Raw genomic sequence first — 22,601 nt, 5'->3', positions numbered from 1 at the left:
GATTCGGTATCCTGTAGTGTAGGCCGGATGGGGTATGTGTCCGAGGTCTCCGTTTTTTTCTCAGAGGAGTAGCACGACGTGGTAGGGAACATTGTGGCAGCCATGTTGGGGTCAGGCAATGGATTAACAGGTAGTAAGAGGGAGGGCTTAAAAACTTGCTTGCCAAAAAAATCATGGTGGCCCTCATGCCCCTCATTACAGACCTGACCTTGAGGAGCATTCATAGAAAGTCCTGTGTATCAGTAGCTCCCTTGCAGAAATGAGCGCTGACTCAATCCCAAGGCAGCAGATGTTACCCCGACACAGGCTATAGGGACTGATGGTTGATAAGGAGATCTCGTTTTAGAAACAGGTGCTGACCTGAGAGTTCGTACTACCACTCCCAGATTGCACCATGTAGCATACTTGGCGCTGTCTCACATCGATTTGTAGCCATAATTTGAAGCACGAAGCAAAGATATTAGGATCCACGGACAACCGCAAAACAGACCAAGAAACACAGTCTTTAGGATCCTCACATTGCTTGCATCTAGGAAGCTCAGCAGGATTCTCGTGACCCCCTTTCCTTGCATTGCATAGTTCCATCAGACTAACGATCAGCGCATGATAACAAGCGCTGCCATCACAGTGTCAGGCATCAACCAAGTCTGGGTCAACCCATACATAAAGGGCAGAGTAACGACACCCCAATAATAGCTGGAAGTCAGATGGGGTTCCAAGAAGCTAACCTCAAAAAAGAAAAGATACGCTATGCAGTTGCAGGCGTTCATGAGGTTTAATATTCACAGCGTGCCCGAACCGCCATTTTAAAGTCAGGCAGCGTTCGGGAGAAAAAGCTCCGCTTCCGCAAAGGAATCGATTTCACAATGTAAATACCTTGCTGCAGACAGAACAAAGAATGTAGGTATCCATGCAGTTGCAATCCCAGAACTTTAGTGGCATACCAGCGCGCTCGGAGGTCTGGAGCGGGAGCACTCGTGATCTGCCATTTTGTGTATTCCTTTACGTTCCGAAGCAGGAATGCTTTAAAGATCACAGCCGAACACGCATTCCAAATTCACCAACATTTGCGTTCACGGAAGCAGCCGACCCTCGTCTTACGATTACTTGCGCTCTGTGTTGGTTTCAAGCACCGTAGCTCTGGAACCACCTCATTTAGGCTCCGTTCGAGGTAGAGAGATATGATCAACCAAACCAGTTATGGAAGGGGTTAAGAACAATTTAAGGAAGTGTTTGGGAGCGATATGCACAAAACACAAAATAATAAGCGAATTGTAATTGCACTTCTAAAGTTACTATAGCCCTAAAGGTGTCAACAAAGGCTCAAGTGTATTCAAGCTTCGCCTGTAAAGTAGCCACAAAAGTACACAAAAAGCAAGAAGCAAAACGGACAGGCAATTAAAATAGCACTTCACAGGAACTGATGTTAAATAAATTAAATTAGTTCAACATGTAAAATCATACATACTTTTTTAAATGATAGAGTATTACATATAATTATTAAGCACTTTAAAAAAAATTAACTTTTCAATTGTTTTAAAAAAAAGTTACAAAATTCTCTTGATTAAATATGCACCTATTAACTGATTTTCCTAAATATTAAATAAAAACATTTTGAATTATTGTTAATATTAATATATTGGCATTAATTTATTGTTTAATAAACATTTAATTTGCTGAGTTATTGTGTATAAAACATTATTTCATTATTTCCACCTATTTATTTTTTAAATAACAAGCTTTATTAAATTTGCCTAGAATTTCCCAGAGGTAGGTCTCCACCCCAGTGGTAGAGATCTCCATCAACAAGTGAAAAGCTGCTAGTAGTAACTTTACACTTGTTAATTCTGTTGAAGGAGGCTTTACCCCCCTCGTTTGAAGGTTTGGAGTCAGGTGAGTCTGCACCTAGGTGTAAATCTTTACTTGGAAATTGTGATTAGCAAAAAAGTGGAGTTACACCCAAGTGTAGGAGCAAATATACACAGGTATATTTACATTTGTGAATGGTCTGGGTGTCCATTTAGATGTGGACCCTTCTGCTGAGAATCTTTCCCTAGAGACTGGTCTCCTTTCACAAATTTTCAGCCATGATGGGATTCAGATCCTCGAGTTTTCTAGTTTTGCCTGACTCTAGTAACCTAGGAGATCCCATTTTTGTCTTCATTTTTCCATTCCAGTCTGTGCCTTCCCAATAGCGGAGTCTTTGGTTGATAGGGCTTCCTCTAATGAGCCACTGGTATGGTATGGCACCCCTGTAAACCATATGCTCAGACTATGTAGCGGTTAAACCGCTTAGAGGCTAGAGGTATTGACTTTTTTACTTTACCAGATTTCTGTGAAGCTGATATTTTCCTTTATGAACGGTCCTCTTTGTGTAATTATATTGTCCCTTTTCCAAAGCAAGATCTTCCAGGTTTCTTTTTCGTTAGGGTTGGTTAGAGAATTAGGGCTGTAACAGGGACAAGGACAATACGGCTCGGTAGTGCAGGTAACCTGCTTCAATAACATTAGTGGAATATGGATCATGTTCCTTTGTAGATTCAGTGAAATCTCAGGAGCAATGTAGCGGCACCTTATCACTGCTGTGCAGTCTGCTTTTCATATCCATTGGCTGGGAAAACATAAGAGACTATAGAATTTGTGGAATGCAAGATCCAGCTACACCAGGACAAGCCACATTCCAGAGACAGCGGGCCCTCACTGAAATCACAATGGATCTTTGAAATCGATAAATTAAGTACAGATGAGCCTTCCCATTTTGCATTGATATGTGAAATAGGTGGAAACGTTAGAGCAATTGCGGATCTCTGGAAGAGGAGAAAGAGTTGCTGGACCTGTTAGGATCATCAAGAGATTTGGAGGCATCCCACACCTCACAGGAACAGCTTATATTGCCTGACCGTTGAGAGGAAAGAACAAGGAAATCCGGCAAGAGTGGGAGAGGTAAGTCATTGACGAAATGAGAAAGCTTCTGGTCAAGCTGAAGTAATGTTGAAACTCTATGTGCCCAGCCAAAGAAAGAAGAGAGATTACAAGAGGGCTGAAGGTACGGAAACATCGTCAATTTGCCAGCAGGCCATGTGCGGGACTCTCTGACACAGCTTAATTATGACATTCACATGTTATCAGATGTATGGTGCATGTTTGCTTTACTGTTTTGAGTTTTTTCTTAATGAGAGGTTGCAACTTCAATGGAGGAGGCTGGGGACACCACTCATGTGCCACACCCAACAGGAATGCCTACATGCAGACACATTATGTAAGGCGATCTGGGGAGGGGGAGGTGAAGGGGTCCTACAGTCATGCTAGTTTAAGGAATGGTTAGACTCATAACATGGGACATCTCAACAATCTGGTCAAGCGCAATAAAATATGGACAGCCATGCGAAACGAGTCACTTGATATTGTAAACCTTCAAAGACACACTTACTGGCCAAGGACACTAGACTCATGAGTAAATAGGCTCTGTCCCACGCAATTCTTTGTGTCCTTGATTGACAAAAATCAAGAGAAGTGATGATAGCATTCCACAAATATCTAATGATCCACAATAAGTCACCTGTTATTGTATGCCTGGAGGAGGCACACTTAGTGCCAAGGACACCAGACTCTTGACCCATAGGCTCTATCCCACACAATTCTTTGTGTCCTTGATTGGCATATGCAGGGAGAGACACTCCGTGGAAAGGTAGTTAACATGCCATAGAAAATTCTCTAGATAGACAATATATGTTGTGTGGCTCCGATGTCCGCTCAAACAGTTAGGATAGATATAGGCCTTATATAACCATCTCGGACCACACATTTTGAATGGGGGGATGGAAGCTAATGGGGGAAGCTCTGTAGATTCGGGTGTAGTGTGCTGAAAGATAAACTATAGGTTAAAAAGCTTAAAGATCAAATTGAAGAATATTTCACAATTCACAGGCATAATACAGTATTGGTGGCAGTAGTATGGGAGGCCTTCAATGTGGTTATTAGGGAGAAGGTGATAGAAATGAGAAATGTGGGTCTTTACGAGAGCCAAATTAGAACAAGACCTAAGTGGCAAGGAGAGGCAATGTAAAGAAAGGAAAATATTCAAACTGCTGAGGACAATTATAAATTTAAGTGGATAGTTGATCCTACTTCTGACTAAAAAATCCGAAATAGTATTATTGAAGCTAAAACAAAAACTCTATGAACAGGCTAACAAAGCAGACACGTTGTTGACAACAAGACTGCGACTGGTGAAAGATGCAACATACATCCCAAACTTCAGACTATTGAATGGGTCTCTGACAGAGAAAGAACAAGAAGAGGCAAAATCGTTTCTAGGCTTCTATATGAGATTGTACCAGTGTCAACATCCACCTACACTGGCAATTACAGATTTTCTCTAGCTCATTCAGCTACCTACCCTTCCTAGAGTTAACATGTTAGAAATTGAAAAGAAGATCTCCAGAGGTTGGAAGAGTGATCAAAAATGTAGCGGCTCACCTGGACGGCCTAACTAATGACTTCTATAAAGCTTTTGAAGCCAACTTGATCTCTTATTTAACCAGACTTTTTAACTCTTTACAGGATACAGGAGAGGTGGCAGACTCCATGATAGAAGGAGTCATCACTCTTATAAACAACGCATGGAATACAGATCGAACTCACTCCTTAGCTCAGACCAAACAAATGTTATAAAATCCTGGAAAATAGGCTAGAGGCGTAGCTGCCATATCTCATAAATGCATATCAATCTGGCTTTATTAAACACCACCAAACCTTCAATAATAATCTAATTGAGAAAGCAAATACAAGAACTATACCACGTTTATCCTAGAGATTGACACAGAAAAAGCCCTTGATCATGCAGACTGGCCCTTCATATGACAGGTGCTACAAAAAAGGGGAATATATCCCTGCATGCAAATTTCATTTGGGCAAGTTATAAATACCCAACAGCAAAGATCCAAACTAACAGCTGGTTTCCCTCAATCCCGCGGAAGACATCAGGGATTCCGCTATCACCACTCTCGGTGGAGCTACTAGCTCAGCTGATACAACAATTGGAGTCAGTCCAGGAGATGCCTTTCTGGGGGAATCCAACACAAAATTCGTCCCTTTGCTGATGATTTGCTGTTTACTCTGATGGACCCACTCAACTCCATTGAGGCTCTAATGCCCCAACTGCATTTTGAGAACAAGTCTAAGGTTTAAACATTGATTTGTCAAAACCAGAGGTGCTGGGAATGAAATTAAGACAGGCCACTTAGGGCGAAATAACAGAACTCTCCCCTCTTTAAATGGGTAAAAAAAACGACCCAGTACCTGGAAGTACACTTGAGTCCAGCACTAGGGGACCTCTATAAAATGAACTATACACTCTGATTCGGGAAATGAAGGCAGGTCTGGTGAGGTGGAGCCCCCTATTTCAGTCAGTCAGTCATATTAGCTTTATTTTGATACAAACATATCTTAAAAGCTGTGAAACACAGGTTAAAAAACTACATTATACAAGGTACAAAACATTTCATCAAATATCAAAAATACCCTAAGTGACTGAGTAACATAATTCATCAGAGGATCCTTATGATGAGATAATTAGCAATAGCACTGAGGATAATATTTACAAGATAAAAATATATGAGAAATACATTCACAAGGTGCAAGTAGCTCTTAGCGGCAACAATATTTAAGGATTAGCTTTCAGGGTTCTCAGTCTGATCTTCCATGCCCAGCTCAAGAATGTAGCCATGCCACACACGTGTAGGACTCGTGCATCAGATCTTAGGATGCGCAATGCCACGAGGTGGCTGCGAGTACCCAACTCCCTGCAGAGCGGTTTAAGCCAAAGTTCCCTTGCCACTTTATAGGCTGGGCACACGAACATGACATGAGCTATTGTCTCAAGGTTTGCTTCGCAATTCGGGCAAGAGGCTAATGTCTTGTGGGGAGCCTTCCATCGAGTGGTCATTGCACGGGTGAGAAGTGAGCCAACCCTGAACTCAAAATACAGAGCTCTGTCATAAGGTTTTTGTATGACATCTAGGTATGGTCCATAGTCTTCACTGGCTCCCGATCGACCAAAGGGCAGCTTTCAAGGTGGCTTGCCTCACATTCAAAACCCTTCATTGCCCTGGTCCCGCGTTTGTAAAATCTCTTATTTGTCCCTACCATCCTCAGCGTGATCTCCGTTCTGCCCACAGCCATCTGCTAGCCACCCCCAAAATCAGAACCAAGAACTTCGGTGGTCGCCGGTTTTCCCATCTTGCCCCTGGACTTTGGAATCCCCTCCCACTCCCCATTAAATCCTCCTCTTCTCTTATGAACTTCAGGAAACTTCTTAAGACTCATCTTTTCCCTCTTCTCAGTTAGAATCCCGTTTTTTTCTTGTCTCCCCTTCATTCACTCTGTCTGTCAGCGCCAGGAAGCCTCGGCGATAGTGCGCTTTACAAATCTCACCTAAGATAAGATAAGATAAGATGGTTCATAATAGGTGGTATATTTATGCTGCATAAACTCCTCAGATAGCCTACCTAGTTTGCAATCTAGAAAACCCTTATTGCGGACCCAGGACCAATAAGCTATCTTGAGTTCTGCCTTTGGTGGAGAAGTTCTATTTATGCACGCCTCTTTAAGGCAAAGATCGTACAGCAATGTTTTTAGGTCCTTAAGCCATTTGATTTTATACCAACCATCCATGTTCATGATTTCACTTAACCCCGCTGCATACCTTGCTAATTCTGGGGTCCGCCACAAGCGAGCCCACAGCAAAAGGGGGCGGAGTCTAGCCAGATCTCTAAATGAATGACACCCTAGATCTTGCAGTAGGGGCCTAGTGGGGGTCCTCGGGGGCAGCATCATGAGATCTTTTAAAAATTTGTTTTCTGACCTCACAATTTGATCTAGGTTAGAAAAACCACAGAGTTCAGCACCATAAAGGGCTGAACTCACTCCTCTAGCCTTATATATATCAATTGCGGGAGCTATAGGCCTACTTGTTGAAGTGCGATGCTCTTTAAGTATTGCCCCCGCTACCCTTTTGTGGTTCAAAAGCATTTTTTGTATATGGGTACTCCAAAGCATGGAGTCACAAATACGGATACCCAGGTAGTCGAACGTGGTGACCCTCTCTAGCGGGACAGAATTTAAAACAGGTGGAATTCTAAGATTCTTAGGAGGATTCAACACCAAGTACTTGGTTTTCTCAGAATTGATAATCAATCCTCTATTAGCACAAAATGACTGGAAACTGTCCAACAAACCCTGCAAGCCCCTCGGGGTCTTGGAGATAAGGAGGGTGTCATTGGCGAACAGGAGAGTAGGAATTTTTTCGTCCGCCAGGGCTGGTGCGTCTGATGGTATTTGCTGCAAATGCTCCACCACCCCATTCACAAACAAGGAGAATAGGGTGGGAGTTAAAACACAGCCCTGGCAAACACCCCTGTTCACCGGTATTCTATCCGTCTTCTGCCCCTTGGAGCCCCATCTAACCTGGGCATAATTTCCTTCGTGGAGACGCACCAGGAGATTTAGAATATACTTGGGAACCCCCTGGTCAGCTAGGACCTTCCACAGGTGCCCTCGAGGGACTAGGTCAAAGGCAGTCTTCAAGTCTATAAATGCGATATAAAGACTGCCTTTGCCTATTTTGACCACCTTCCAGTAAAGGAGAATTAACCTGAACACCTGCTCAATTGTCCCTGTACCTGCCCTAAAGCCTGCTTGGTAGTCGGAGAGGATCCTATTTTCATCTGCCCATTCCAGGATTCTCTCCAACACCACCCTCCCAATGACCTTTTGCACAGAATCAATTAGGCTTTTTGGGCGATAGTTAGCAGGGTCGTCCCTAGCGCCTTTTTTATAAATAGGGACCACCTCTGCTCCTTTCCAGAAGTCTGGTATCGGAGAGCCGGTGTCGATGGCATTAATAAGAATGGTAATAAATTTCGCCCATTTAGCGGGATCTGCCCGAAGAAGATCTCCGGGAATGCCATCTGGGCCTGCTGCCTTAGCTGGGACTATGCGCCGAATGGCAGTTTCCACTTCCAATTCAGAAAAGGGATAGCTGTTTAAGTCCCCTGTGCCTATTCTGGGATCTATTAATGTGTCTTTCAATGAAAGATCCTCAGAGACAGAATAACGTTTCAGAAAGTGGTCATACCAAATACAACTTGAGATGTTACAGGTGATTGATTCACTATCGGGCCGTGTCTTAATTCTAATGAAGTTCCAAAACCGGCTAGCGTCCTTCTCCAGACTGGCTGTTTTTAAATCTTGCCAGTACTGCTCTTCCCACTCTTTTTTGGCACTAGACACTGCCTCCTTATAGTCCCTTCTTGCTTGCTTGATCGTGGGGAGCGATTTACTTTTAACTGCCAAAACCAGGGCCGTTTTTTTTCGTCTACAGATTTTCGTATACCATGTATTATTACTATTAGACTTCTCGCACATTGGACGGTAACCTACTCTAGTAGTTGAACAGAAGAAATTCCGAAGAGTTTTTTCATAAATTTTAGGAATTTTCTCGATAACATCAGGATCCGTGGAGGCCCCTCTTAATTCATCTAGTGCCTCTGCCACAGTTTCTTTAATGCCACATAGCTTCTTTTTATTCAGAAGGACTCTGTGCCGTTTCAGATACCTATTACAATTAGAGGGAATTACTTCCCTTGTTGGCATTGGATATTCTAAAGCCAAATAACCAGGATTAGGCAACCATGAAGTTTTTAAAATTAAAGATAATGGATTATGATCCCTATCGACTGTCGATGTTATCACCATATCTATTAGGTGCTGCCACAATTTATAATTTAATAAAATGTAGTCGATTCGCGAGGAGCAACCTACCCTGTTATAGGTATGGGCCCCTTTTACATCAGATAGTGACCTGCCATTTGTTGACCTTAGCCCGTATTCTACGGCTGAAGAGTTCAATTGGACAGCCAGCTCGGTTCATCTTTTTATCGGCAGGATACTCAACAGAGGAATTCCTCGCTTTACATCGTCCTCTTCGATGTCTAGCACATCCTCGGCAGCAAGAGGCTCAAAAGTACAATTGAAGTCTCCCGCTACTAGGATGTGCGAGTCATAGGGGCAGATAGAGAGCTCAGTTTCCAAGGATGCAATTATAGGTGATTCTACTCCTCCCTTTGTTCCCCGGACATAGACATGAAACATTTCCAGAGTTCTACCTCCTTGGTTCTCCCGGATGGTCAATCTTAAAATATCAGGAGAGATACATTGGATCTGTTTAATTGACCAATCCAGGGATATGCTAATCCATACCAATAACCCACCCGATGGACGCCCCTTCCCTGTTTGCGCCGGTACCGCTGGAATATATTAAGACACAAATCCTACTTTATGATGTGCAATCTTGCTCCACGTCTCTTGGAATATACAAATGTAATAGCCTTCGATAAACCTGTTCCAGTCTGGGAAAGAAAGTTTCCTAGAGAGGCCGGCTATATTCCAAGAGAGGATCTTCAAGCCTGCACTATCCACTTTTACAGGCCCCTTTTCACCAGATGGTTGGGTATGGACGCGATTAGATTCTAAAGAGGAAATTGTGGTACTGGGGCTTATTGTTGCCTGCCCGAAATCAAGAACCTGGTTATTTATGCACTGTGGGGCAGAGGTGGTGATAGAGACACCATGCATGGGTGGTGGTACAGGGTCGCATATGTAAGAGATTGAGGATTGGGGAATTTCTGTCAGTCAATCATTATCAAGAGGCGACCCTCTAGGAGGCTCAATGGCTTCATCCCTCATAATTGCAATACCTGCCAGTGGAGGACATCTGAATTGGATGTCCGAGGTAGCAGGAGGGCAGGACCTATACTCTAAAGCCAAAAGTCCCTCTGCTAAATGTGGGGATATCAGGGTGAGCTCTATAGTGTCTAATCGTTGGGCTGGATGAGAATGTCTAGTAGCCTTCACAATATCCTCTCTTATCAATGAGTAGCAGCCTCTAACATATCTAATCCAGTGTGTGACCTTATTGATTAACAAATCCTCATGTTTGCGACCCAGCACCTTGGGAACATTGACCATAAGAACTGTCCGCTTTGGAGATATAGAGCAGGGAGAGCGTCTAGCAGACGGAACTCCTGGCGCTAGTCTATCGCATGTGTTTACCTGGGGTCTAGGAAGAGCTAAGGCAGGTAAAGCGCCAATTGGCTTCCTACACTGTGTTATCGCCACAGACTCACTAGGCAACCCTACCTTATAATTTGGAATAATACACACTGGTTGATTAGATGCGGGACGTGTCCTACCAATTTGTTTGGAATTTTTTGATAACAAATTTAAATTTTGTTTTGGGGACTGAAGGGCGGCTGGATTTTGTGGAGTGTGGTGCAATGCTAATATTTCCAGGGAGGCTTTTAAGTCTTTAACTAAGGCTTTTAGATCCCTCACTTCTACTGATAATGAGTTAATAGTCGATATCAAAGCCGAAGTGCCGCTATTTATGTCCAGTACACTCTCTATTCGGGCACCATTAGTAACTTCCACTGGGCCATAAGTTGTCGAATTGTCTAGGGGAACTGGTTCATTTGCCAAGGCCGCAAACCTATTGGAGCACACTATAACAGTAGGCTCCAAATGGCTTGGCCTGTGCTGTACCAGAGACTGGGCTGGTATCTGGGGAGGTGAAAAAATTTCCGGAGGAAGAATATTCTGTGTACTACTTGGACCAGGAGGTTTGTGAAATATCTCCGATATATGTATAGAAGCTGCCTTAGAGGATTTACTCTGTTCGTCCTTCTGTGGTATATTTGTTTCCAGATCTACAGCTGAATCCCCTAACAGAATATTTTCACAGTCTTCGACCAGAGTTTCTATACGGTCCATCGTATCAAATTTGGACATCTTCTTACTACTTTTCTTTACTTTTTTAGCTTTCCTAGGGCCCTGCGTTATATTCATTCCTGAGCACCCCCTGCCCCCTCCATGGCTTTCCTTTTACCCATAACAATGCAACCAGAGAGGCAATATAGCAAGTCCAAAGTCCTTCAAAGTTTACAAAAGAAAAAGTACCTTTAAGCACAATCAGGGATTCTTTGTTGCAGGTCTCTTTTCAATCCTCTCAATTGCTAATAGCGGACAAAACGTTAAGGGGGGGGCCCTGGCCTGGCTCCTCCTGGCTGTGACGGGCTTGGACGGGCCCGCCCTTGGCCCGGGCTTCGCCCGGCGTCCGCCCGTGACGCGGGACTCGGTAGTTGGTTAAATACCCCTGGACGTGCAAGGGGAGGGGCCGCCGGTCCGGTCACGGGCCCCGCTGTCTCCTGGGGCTTAGAGTCCTGCCCCCGGCTGCCTGTGATCCTGCCGCCACCAAACGCCGCGTCTCCCGCAAAGCGGGAGGCGCAAGGAGTCGAAATAATTCCCTGGAAGTCAAGGGGAGGGGCCGCCGGTCTGGTCACGGGCCCCGCTGTCTCCTGGGGCTTAGAGTCCTGCCCCCGGCTGCCTGTGATCCTGCCGCCACCAAACGCCGCATCTCCCGCGAAGCGGGAGGCGCAAGGAGTAGAAATAATCCCCTGGAAGCCAAGGGGAGGGGCCGCCGGTCCGGTCACGGGCCCCGCTGTCTCCTGGGGCTAAGAGTCCTGCCCCCGGCTGCCTGTGATCCTGCCGCCACCAAACGCCGTGTCTCCCGCGAAGCGGGAGGCGCAAGGAGTAGAAATAATCTCCTAGAAGCCAAGGGGAGGGGCCGCCGGTTCGGTCACGGGCCCCGCTGTCTCCTGGGGCTTAGAGTCCTGCCCCCGGCTGCCTGTGATCCTGCCGCCACCAAACGCCGCGTCTCCCGCGAAGCGGGAGGCGCAAGGAGTAGAAATAATCCCCTGGAAATCAAGGAGAGGGGCCGCCGGTCCGGTCACGGGCCCCGCTGTCTCCTGGGGCTTAGAGTCCTGCCCCCGGCTGCCTGTGATCCTGCCGCCACCAAACGCCGCGTCTCCCGCGAAGCGGGAGGTGCAAGGAGTAGATAATCCCCTGGAAGTCAAGGGGAGGGGCCGCCAGTCCGGTCACGGGCTCCGCTGTCTCCTGGAGCTTAGAGTCCTGCCCCCGGCTGCCTGTGATCCTGCCGCCACCAAACGCCGCATCTCCCGCGAAGCGGGAGGCGCAAGGAGTAGAAATAATCCCCTGGAAGTCAAGGGGAGGGGCCGCCGGTCCGGTCACGGGCCCCGCTGTCTCCTGGGGCTTAGAGTCCTGCCCCCGGCTGCCTGTGATCCTGCCGCCACCAAACGCCGTGTCTCCCGCGAAGCGGGAGGCGCAAGAAGTAGAAATATTCCCCTGGAAGTCAAGGGGAGGGGCCGCCGGTCCGTTCACGGGCCCTGCTGTCTCCTGGGGCTTAGAGTCCTGCCCCCGGCTGCCACCAAACGCCACGCCTCCCCCTATTTATATCCTTTATCTTAATACCCTCTGCCCATAGCTCTTCCAGCTCAGGATTTCTCCAGCTTCAATCAGCATGCTCTAAGTTTATATGGCAAAATAGTTAACCCAGTTTAAATAGGAAGGTCCTACTGAGTACTAGAGAGAAGTTGGTTAATGGGCGTACCCAACTTTTAAAAGCCCACTACGCAGCGGCTCAGATGTGGATTGCATTCGAGTGGCCATAATGAGAGACTGAAAAGCACTGGTCTGCAACGGAGAGATGTCTCTTGGGCGGGTCCCTATGGGACCTTTTATGGCTCCCCAAACAGGCCAGGCCTAAAGTGGCATATGTATCAGACATTATACGCTCCATGATGTACCTGTGGAATTCACTCACCGGGACAACTCGGTTGGCTTCATTCCTGTCCACATTCACGCTGGTTTGATAAATTGTTTTCCACATATGAGTCAATCAGGGGCATCAATTCTGCCCTATATAGCACAATGAATTCTACACCACAAATGGACCTATTAAAGAAATCTGTTCTGCTTACAAATTTAGGAGTATTGCCATGATCTCAAAGTTGCAACGATTTGGACAGGATCTAAAATGCCACAACACTGCGTGGACTTACTGCCTAGTGGTAGGATAAACTCACCCATTCCAGTTCTGTCTGTTTGTTCTTCAAGTGAGACATACTTGACGGGTAAGACTCAACATGTCATACCCCAGGAGAAAGCCAATACCCCATAGTTTTTAACAGCAAAATGGGTTGTCATCAGGGGCGTAATACCAGGTCCTGCAACCCCTGCGATGCAGACAGGCCCCCAAGTCTTGTTGCGCTTTATAGCTCCTTCAGGGGGCTCCATTCACCCAAGGCTAATGAATATTTGTGAGATATAGGAGACTCAGGGTCTCTTCTTCACATTTGGCAGGGAGGGCAACATTTTGCATTACGCCGCTGGTTGCCATGAGAACCATATTCATAAATTAAACTACAGAGCAACTTCAAAACATGTAGAAAGCAAGGTTAGAAAGCAACCCATGAGTGGAAGAGCTGCTGACCTGAGGGCTTAGTTAGTGCAGCAGTGGCCAGGATACAAGAGGGAGACATACATCGATCCCAAACAACAAGTGTATTTTGTTTGATATGTTTTCAGCTTTTAATATGAGAAATTGTGCACTTGTTGCCTGCTGATAAGTTTTTGCAACTATTGATCTCACCTCACCGTATCACCAGATAAAATTCTAGGAAGAAACAATGCATGATGGCCATAAAACCAATAGGTCTGTGTATGTTTCTTCGTATGCCATTTGGTCTAGTATCGGCTGCTTCAGCCTTTCAGAAGCAACTGACAGGAATGCTAGGTGACTTAGAAGGTTACAGTTTTTCCAGTATTGGAAAAATTAGCAAGAGCATAATAAGAGGGTAGCACAGGTGTAAGGTGTGCAATGTCATTGATTAACATTGATGGAAGAGAAATGCAAGTTTGGCAAAGTAGAGATAAATTATCTGGGTGATCAGATCACAGGTAAAGGAATAAGATGTAAGGATGAATTAGTAAAAAGAATAGCTCAGGTTTCTGTTTCAAAGAGTAAAGAGGAACTCCTCACCTTTTTTGGGTAAGCTAAGTTTTAGAGTAGGGGCCTGAATTAGAGTTCGGTGGACAAGCTACTCCGTCACAATGTGATGGATATCTCGTCCACCGTATTGCAAATACATTATATCCAATGACACTTGTAAAGCGATGGACAGGAAATCCATCACTTTTGTGATGGAGTAACCTGTCCACCCCACTCTAAATCAGGCCCTAATTTTATAAATAGTTTTGCTAGTTAGACTGTATTGTTATGAAGGTTGTTAAAGAAAATGGCAGAACTGTGTGTGGATGATGATTGTGAGAGGAGTGTAGAGGTATAGAGTTGGTTGTGCTCTCAGTATTCTTATTGGCAGTTAAATCGTATCAATAAATGAAATTAAAAAAACAATAGTAGTGCAGTAGATAAATACGATAAAATTATAGGTACGATAAATCATTTGCATATTTTGAGTTAACTTTGGCTTGTGCACCAGCTTCCATTGAGCTTGTCAATTACTCATTAGTTTAATTCATGCAGGAGGTTCAGGTTGTTCATTGTAACCTTCATCTACTTGATGAGCTCACTTAGCAAACAGCAGTTAAAGCATTGGTAAACAGTATCCTTAGAAGGGCCAAACAATCGAAAGGAGGTGATAAAAACGTCTTGTGCTCATTGGCAAAGGTTGGGCAACAGTATATATCATAAGTCAAGATTTCAAGGCTGCAGCTTACAAAACGACAACCAGGGTTTACTCTCTTATATTTCTATGGTTGTGTCACTTCTAGATCAAAAATGCAAAAACAGAGGCCCAGATAATTTAATTTCACGTCAATAATAAGATTAGTCAAGATGCTGTCAGCTTAGACAACTTTTGTAACTGGCATTGTTTTAATTCAACCTAAGACAGTTTTGCAATTACCGATGCTAAAAATGCAGGTCTTGGTACTTTTTTTTATTTTTTTTCATATTGGAACTGGTTGACATGTACTAAAGATGGCCCGGAGTTGAGGGTGCCATCAGAAAGAGGGGTGTCGTTAAATTCAGTGATAGGAGTTTTAAAAGGTAGATCTTTGTTCCACGTATTCTAACTGACAATGTGGATAAGATAATGTGCAATAGGTGTAGTGATACTTTATAGACGGGAAAAAATCAAGGGGAGAGCAAGAGATAAGACGAGGGGTGCGCCCCATTCCCCAAATGGATACTAAACTTAAACAATGTGGACGGACCCACTATGTGTATGTAATTTAATCACTGTATGTAGTATGAACATGGACCCATTAGGTATTCTTAAAAGACCCCACACACACCAACCTGGTTGGTGTCATGCTTCATCATTTGGGTCCCGAACCGGGCGGCCGAGTGCCCCCCGGTTGTGCTACAACGCCTGATTACAGCGGAGCTGGTGTTGTGCATATATGTGATCTGAGGTGAATTACTACAGTTAAAAATATCTCTGAGTGACGAAGGGGGACCCATTCAGGCTAGCAGCGGATGACTCTCCAAAACCAAATTGGAACCTTGGATGAGTACTCTACCCCCCCCCCCCCCCCGAGCTTCGATAATCTGCCTAATATCCCTAAATATTGTATTTGTTTCCTTTAGAATGACACTGCATATGACAACAGGAGAAGCTCCATTTTGACTATTTAATGGAAGAAGATCTAATTCCAGTGCGAACCACTATGGATAATATGCTTTAGAGGCTTGGTGTGCATGAGCAAGGAAGGGGAGTGGTGCATGAAAGAGTTAGACAAAATAAGACAAAGTAGACTTTGAGAGGAGAAAAGCAGTGGCCATTACAAACCTTGAGGTGGTTGCTGTGGTCATGGTTCGGTTCCTATGGGAAGCAAGAAGTGGTCTAATTCTTATCAGTCATTAGGTTGTTCACTAATATGGTGAAGACCGATGATGGTCGTATGTGTCTTTTGCACAGTAGACCTACATGTATGGAAACCAGCAGCGGCGCTGGCTCTCTGAGTAGAGACAATCCTGTGGGGTGCAGAACCAAGCTACAAACAGAGGATGAGGAGAGAGTTGTGAAGAAACCTGCCCATCTTAAACAATATGTGCTGACATTACATAATATCGTGACTTTCTTTTAGTGATGTAATTTTTGCTTCTTCACTAATTTGTGCATCTTTATAGTATACTTATTTGAAAACATTGTATGTATTTCACATTTTTAATTTGCCTAATTTTCCTCTCCTTTCTTGCTTCCCTTTGTGTTTAGTTCAGTCCACCTTATTCCTCCATGGGAAAGGAGATGTGTGACATAGCAGTGTTCGCATTGGAATAGTGTCCACTTTAAGTTCCATGTTAGTTATGTCAGGGCTGGACGACTTGTCAGATGCTGTAGAGAACCAGTGGGTGGGTGTTAGGAGTGAATCCGTTCTGTTTATAAGTTCAAGAGCACTGTCTTTAATTTCAGAAGGAACTTTACCAAACAAAGAAACTCAAGCCTATTTCGATGTTTTTGCACTAAAAACCTTCATGTTTATAAAAAGCAAATGGAAACTTTTAACCTGATTTAACACCTCATGACATGTATTGCCCATTCTTCAAATCAGCATGACTCCCTTTATAATAGGGGACATTCTCCTTCTTTGTGTGGGGTCACAAACATAAAACAGGAATAAATTGTTGCGAATACTTATATAGTAGTGTTTAAAAGGGTCTGTCACACAAACATAAAGGGTAATTGTTTCTGGTGGAACAGACATATACTTGTTTATTACGTTCACAAATGGTATTTTCCATTTAAGGAGGGGATTACGTATATTTTTGGATAATGAGTCATGACCACAAATGCTGAATTACAATCATTAATCTGATTTACCAGTTCTTATCTGCACATAGACCTAACTGCCCATATTTACAAGTGTTACAATGGCATTAGGATCCCAATCTCCTATTCTTAAATAGGCAGGCCAACTTCTATGTCAGTCATAGCCTGACTCCTTGTGCCAGAAGAATATCCAGTCATGGCCTCACTGCATGGTCCAAAGTCAACACCCTTCAAAATGACTTCAACACTTTTCTGAGAATCCATGCTCACAGACATGCTCCAACTAAAGGGCACAAGTACTAGCCAATAACGTCAGGGCTCTGGAACTCAAAAGAACTGACCGCCAACACATGCTCCATCTCAGTCAGTAAAGGAAATAAATGAAAAGCAGAATCCTCAATGATTTTACGCTACAGAGTTCCCTCCACACCACAAGCAGACAACTCATAACATCAGTCAAACCAAAGTACAATACTAATAGCATCAGTGATGCTGCCAACAGATGTACAATGCTCTTCAAAACAATCAATCCCTTCGTCAACTCCACCTGACCCTCGTATCTCACACTCCACAAACAGATGCAATCCCACTAAGGTCTTCTCCAGTGACAAAATGCTGATGGTTTGAATGGATTATCGTCAACACCATGCCATCTCTTCCTCTTACACCCACCACTTCTTGTAGCATTCAGTAATGGTCTTCCTTCAAGGACCTATTTGCAGATGTCGTCAACATGCTCAGCTCCTTCAAAACCACCTGCTATGGAGATGGTATCTTACACTCATCCTTCATCAAAGCTCTCTCTAGAGAAGTTCTCTCACCCCTACCCACTATTGTCAATACTGTCACGAGAATTGCCACTTACCTGGCAAACCAGTCCGGATGACTCTCCAAGATGCACCACTTCCTGTGGAATAAAGAACAGAGTTAAAGGAGAAAACGTTGCAAACACCAAAACAACAAAAATAGGCAGTAAAGAAAGACTCCAGTTTCTTCTCTAGGCTTTAAAACCAGAAGAAAAAGAAACAGAAGGTGAGGAGGTGGAGGAAGAGGAACTGGATGTGGAGGAAGAAGAACTGGATGTGGAGGAAGAAGAGCCTTGGATCTGCCCAGCCTTGAAGAGCAGACCAGAGCAGGAAACCATGAGAAAAGTGGACCCGGATGCAAGCAGAACAGTTTCAGCAGGACTTTCTGTGGCGAGGAGTAGAAAGGTGTTGGTACATGAGATACCTCAGCAACAACCCCACCCAGTCTAGGCCAAAAAAGGAGCGCTACTGGCTCCCACCACATTCCTGGAGGGGCGTGGCTATCGCAAGTGGGTGCCCCCTTTAAAACATGGGCATGGGGTATGGGAATATGGGAGGGAAGGATTTTTTTAGTATGTACAACGGGAGTAAAACTAAAAGGGGACCATGGGAGATCAACAATAACTGAATACTATTTAAGAATAAGAGATTGGGATCCTAATGCCATTGTAACACTTGTAAATATGGGAAGTTAGGTCTATGTGCAGATAAGAACTGGTAAATCAGATTAATGATTGTAATTCAGCATTTGTGGTCATAATCCAAAAATATACGTAATCCCCTCCTTAAATGGAAAATACCATTTGGGAACGTAATAAACGAGTATATGTCTGTTCCACCAGAAACAATTACCCTTTATGTTTGTGTGACAGACCCTTTTAAACACTACTATATAAGTATTCGCAACAATTTATTCCTGTTTTATGTTATTAATATGTTAATATTAATAGTCTGTATATATTGAGAATACCCATTATGAACCGATTCCACTGAGCAATCATCTTCATCGCTGAGTTTCTATGTTTCATAGGACATTTGCAGCAAATACGACGGTCTTTATGTAATGTGTTGTGTCATAGGTATAGTACTTGTGACCTTGGTGAACTCTATTGCTCTTGTGCTTTAGATCCAATTTTTATGGTTTCACTTCTAAGGTTGCCTGTTCCCTCGATATTGTATTAGTGTGCCTATGCTTATTAAATCTGCTCCACTTATATCAGGCAAGAATTGTCATCTAATTGTGAGGAGTAGTAGTCATTATGTTAAAGCCTTTTGAAGTTGCATCATAGTTTCCCCTCACACACTTGAACATCCTCCCGGTGTAATAAAGCTTTTCTTGTGTCACTTCCTGATTAAGGCTAACGACCCTGTACCCAATATGGTCACATCTGTGTTTATATGTGTGAGGTTTATGGTAGGTGTCCAGTTCTCAATAGCGGGAGGTAAGTCCTTGTTCTATTCTAATGATCTCACTGAAATTATGGATACCTCCTGCTGCCTTGGCGGTGACTTTATTCTCTAACTTTGCAAATGATGCACCAATTGAGGCTGCTGCTTTGAGCTGGCCCAGTTGTTGCTGAGTCTTTCAGCTGCATGGGAGAAGCCTTTAAAAATGCACTCCCGCTGCTGCTGTGAGTATGTTTCTGTGCTCCATCTAGGATCTGCCAGGGCACTAACGCTGCTGCTAATGCACCATGGATGTCGATTTATCAAAATGCCTGTGGTAGCGGAAGTGACATCACATGCCAGGTGACCCACTCCAATGATGTCACAGGAAGCGACCTCACACAAACTTTGACCTAGTGACATCACCTGCCCTTTGACTCACCCAGATGATGTCACAGGAAGTGACATCACACAAACTGTGTCCAGGTGACATCACACAAAGTGACATCACCTGCCCTTTGGACCCCAATTAAATCAAAGAAAGCGACACTGCATGACCTTTGACTTGGTGCTATCACAGGAAGTGATGCATCTAACTTTTTGTTACTTACATCACACACAGAGTGAAAATCTCTACAGATACATAAGAAGTACTCTATAAACAGAAATACTTCAAATCATATTCACGGGAACAGGATCAATTTGTAGCGTAGCTAGTGTGTCATTGGCAGTGCTTGAAATGCAAAAATAGAAGTGCAGGTACCAGTGCTTAATTTGTAAAGAAATAAGTGGCGGGCCCCAACTTTTCCCGTGAGAAGCCTGCGGCTAGTGCTATTGTATAGAAAGGGGGTTGGAAGCACACTGCCTCACATCCCAGCACAGTTCGCCCCTTTGCATCCTGGTAAATGTAGTACAAAATTGATGCTTATTTGAAATGTAGCTGTAGTTTTTCACCAACGTTGGTACAGACATTGCTGTATATCTCTAGACATGTGTTTCTGGGTTCAGCCCTTCATCAGTAGAGAGCAGCAGTAGTAGAAAGTAAAAGAAACGTCATCTGGGGTTGCAGGAAATGCTGCCAAATTCCTCTCAGGTCACAGTACCACTCACAGGCACACAGGTGCATCTCCAAAGCTCGTCAGCTTGCTGGCTCAAGGGAGCCTTTTGAACAGAAAGGGGGTTGGGAGTACACTGCCTCACATCCCCGCACAGTTCGCCCCTTTGCATCCTGGTAAATGCAGAACAAAATTAGTGCTTACTTGAAATTTAGCTGTAGTTTTTCACCAACGTTGGTGCAGACGTTGCTGTATATCTCTACACACGTGTTTCTGGGTTCAGTCCTTGCTCAGTAGAGAGCAGCAGTAGTAGAAAGTAAAAGAAAAGGCATCTGGGGTTGCTGGAAATGCTGCCAAATTCCTCTCAGGTCACAGTACCACTCACAGGCACACAGGTGCATCTCCAAAGCTCGTCAGCTTGCTGGTTCAAGGGAGCCTTTTGAACAGAGGCTATTGTATGTCAGTATGTCGAATACCAAGTCTGCCTAGTCTTGCTTCCACCTCTCAGGCCTCTTTAATTCACCGCCAGACACTCCCTGCCAGGGCCAGACTGGGAACAGAAACCGGCCCTGCCAAACTGCTCAGCCATCCCCCCCTGGGGTGAGGAGGAGTGCAGCCGAGCAGTTTGCAAGGGCCGGTTTCGGCCAATTTTGTTACGGGGGCCGATATTGCCGACCCCCGGTAACAAAAACGACCCCCCAGGGGCCCAAAACTAGCCCCCACCCTAGTGCCCTACCGGGGAAACGAGCGGTGCCTGCTATGGCCAGTCCGGCCCTGCTCCCTGACTCTTTATCTTACTCTTGCGTGCTCTTTTTCACCCCTGCTTTCTCTCACTGTTGCATTTTTTCTATCGTTCTCCTCCTGCTTCTTCCCCCCTTGTGTAAATTTCACTCTCTTGTTCTGGGTCAAGGTCTGATGAAGAAATATAAGTGCTGGTCCCCAAAAATGGGTGGCGTTGGGCCCCACCTGCAACCACAGGCTCAAATTAAACACTGGCAATGGCAGGTATCCTATGCCAGTGTGCCTGCTTGTTTCTCAAAAATGCCATTACTCTTCAATTAAAAATATCGCACCTCTGCTGAGCAGTGCAGGTTCTCTTCCTCTGAAAATAACCTGACAGCACCAGCCCATTTAAAGCACCATTCATGCACCCAAGTGCAAGGCAGGAAATGGCCCCCGGCTGCTGTTTGAATGAAAAAATCCAGCAATAATTAGGGTTTAGTGGGCCTAGCTTCCATTGGTGCAGCAGGTGCAGTGGCACTAGGGCCAAGATGCCTGAGGGGCCCACTGAACCCTGATTATTGCTTTAGTTTTTCAACACTGGCATTGGATTCACGGGTGTCTATTGGTGAGCAAAAAACAAGCAGACACAGGAATGGGTGGATAGCTCACAGGCTCAGGGATAGGCAAGTTCACAAGCTTAAGAGTGGGCAAGTAGTCCTCAGGCTTGGAGAGGAGGCACGTAGTACACAGGCTCCAGACAGGTAGGCAAGTAGCACACAGGTTTGAGAGGGAGCAAGCAGCACACAGGCTTGAGGATGAGGAAGTACCACAAGAGCGTAAAGGTGGGTTAGTAGTAGCACACATGCTCGAGAGACATAGTGTACAGGTTCAAAAAGTGTGTGATGGACCCATATCATATGGCAGATTGAAATACCCAAGTATCGAGCCAGTGGGAATCATTCAATTTAGAGCAACAAGCCCTTTCCAATTCTATACCACCACAAAGCGCCGGCAATTTTTATTTATGAACTGAATACAGCTAAAACTAGTTTATCAACAAGTTTATCAAGCAGCAAGTAAGCAATAAAGCTGAACAGCGCTTTATGCTGGATTAACGGCAGGTTCAACCTTTAGCATGGGTGAGCAGCTGTGCCCAGGCCCAGGGAGCCAATATTCTGAGGTGGGCATGGAGCTAGGTGCATTAAGGTTATTTCAAAAGCATCACCTCTATCATCTTGCTCCAGTCTTGCCGTGCCCCTGCGTGCTTGTTTCTGTCTAATTTGCATGTTTAAGGCAGTTTGCAGGTTTAAACCGGTTTTAATCCTTCATTATACTGTGGGCAATGTTTTTAACACCCCATTAGCCCCCTTCCTTGCCGCCCCGTCTTCCTCTCACCCCTGCTGACACACACCAACAACACCCTCATCAATGTGAGGCAGCAAAGCTATTGTGATTTAGGTGAGCTGGGGGAGGTCCAGAGATGTTTGTGTTCATGGCCCAGTCACCGCTCAACCAGGAACTGAGCAGTGAACGCAAAACGGGCCCCTTCCGCCTCATTTAATTCAATAGCACCTGAAAGGGTGCCAAATTTCTCTCAGCCCAGCAGGGCGCTATCTTAGCAAAGGCCGTCTCTGATTAGTGGCATGTGTTTCCCGCGCGGCAGTAGAAGATGTGGGTAACGGCAAGAGCGGCCGACATAAACCAAGTTTAAATACGCTTTACCCTGAGACTTTCCAACTCAATTAGTTGTTTTCTCCAGACTGATCTTTAAAAATGAGCATAGGGTTTACATGTTACTCTCTGCAGTTTTGGAAAAATGTGAACGGCTGCCGGAACATGCTATTGACAACATTCATTCTCGGTTAGGGAAACAGCAGCACGTGAATAATGCATCTGTACATTCTATTGTGTGCATCAAA

The sequence above is a fragment of the Triturus cristatus genome, chromosome 1_2, assembly GCF_964204655.1.
Source record: "Triturus cristatus chromosome 1_2, aTriCri1.1, whole genome shotgun sequence".
Classification (NCBI taxonomy): Eukaryota; Metazoa; Chordata; class Amphibia; order Caudata; family Salamandridae; genus Triturus; species Triturus cristatus.
Note: the sequence above shows the minus strand (reverse complement) of the source record.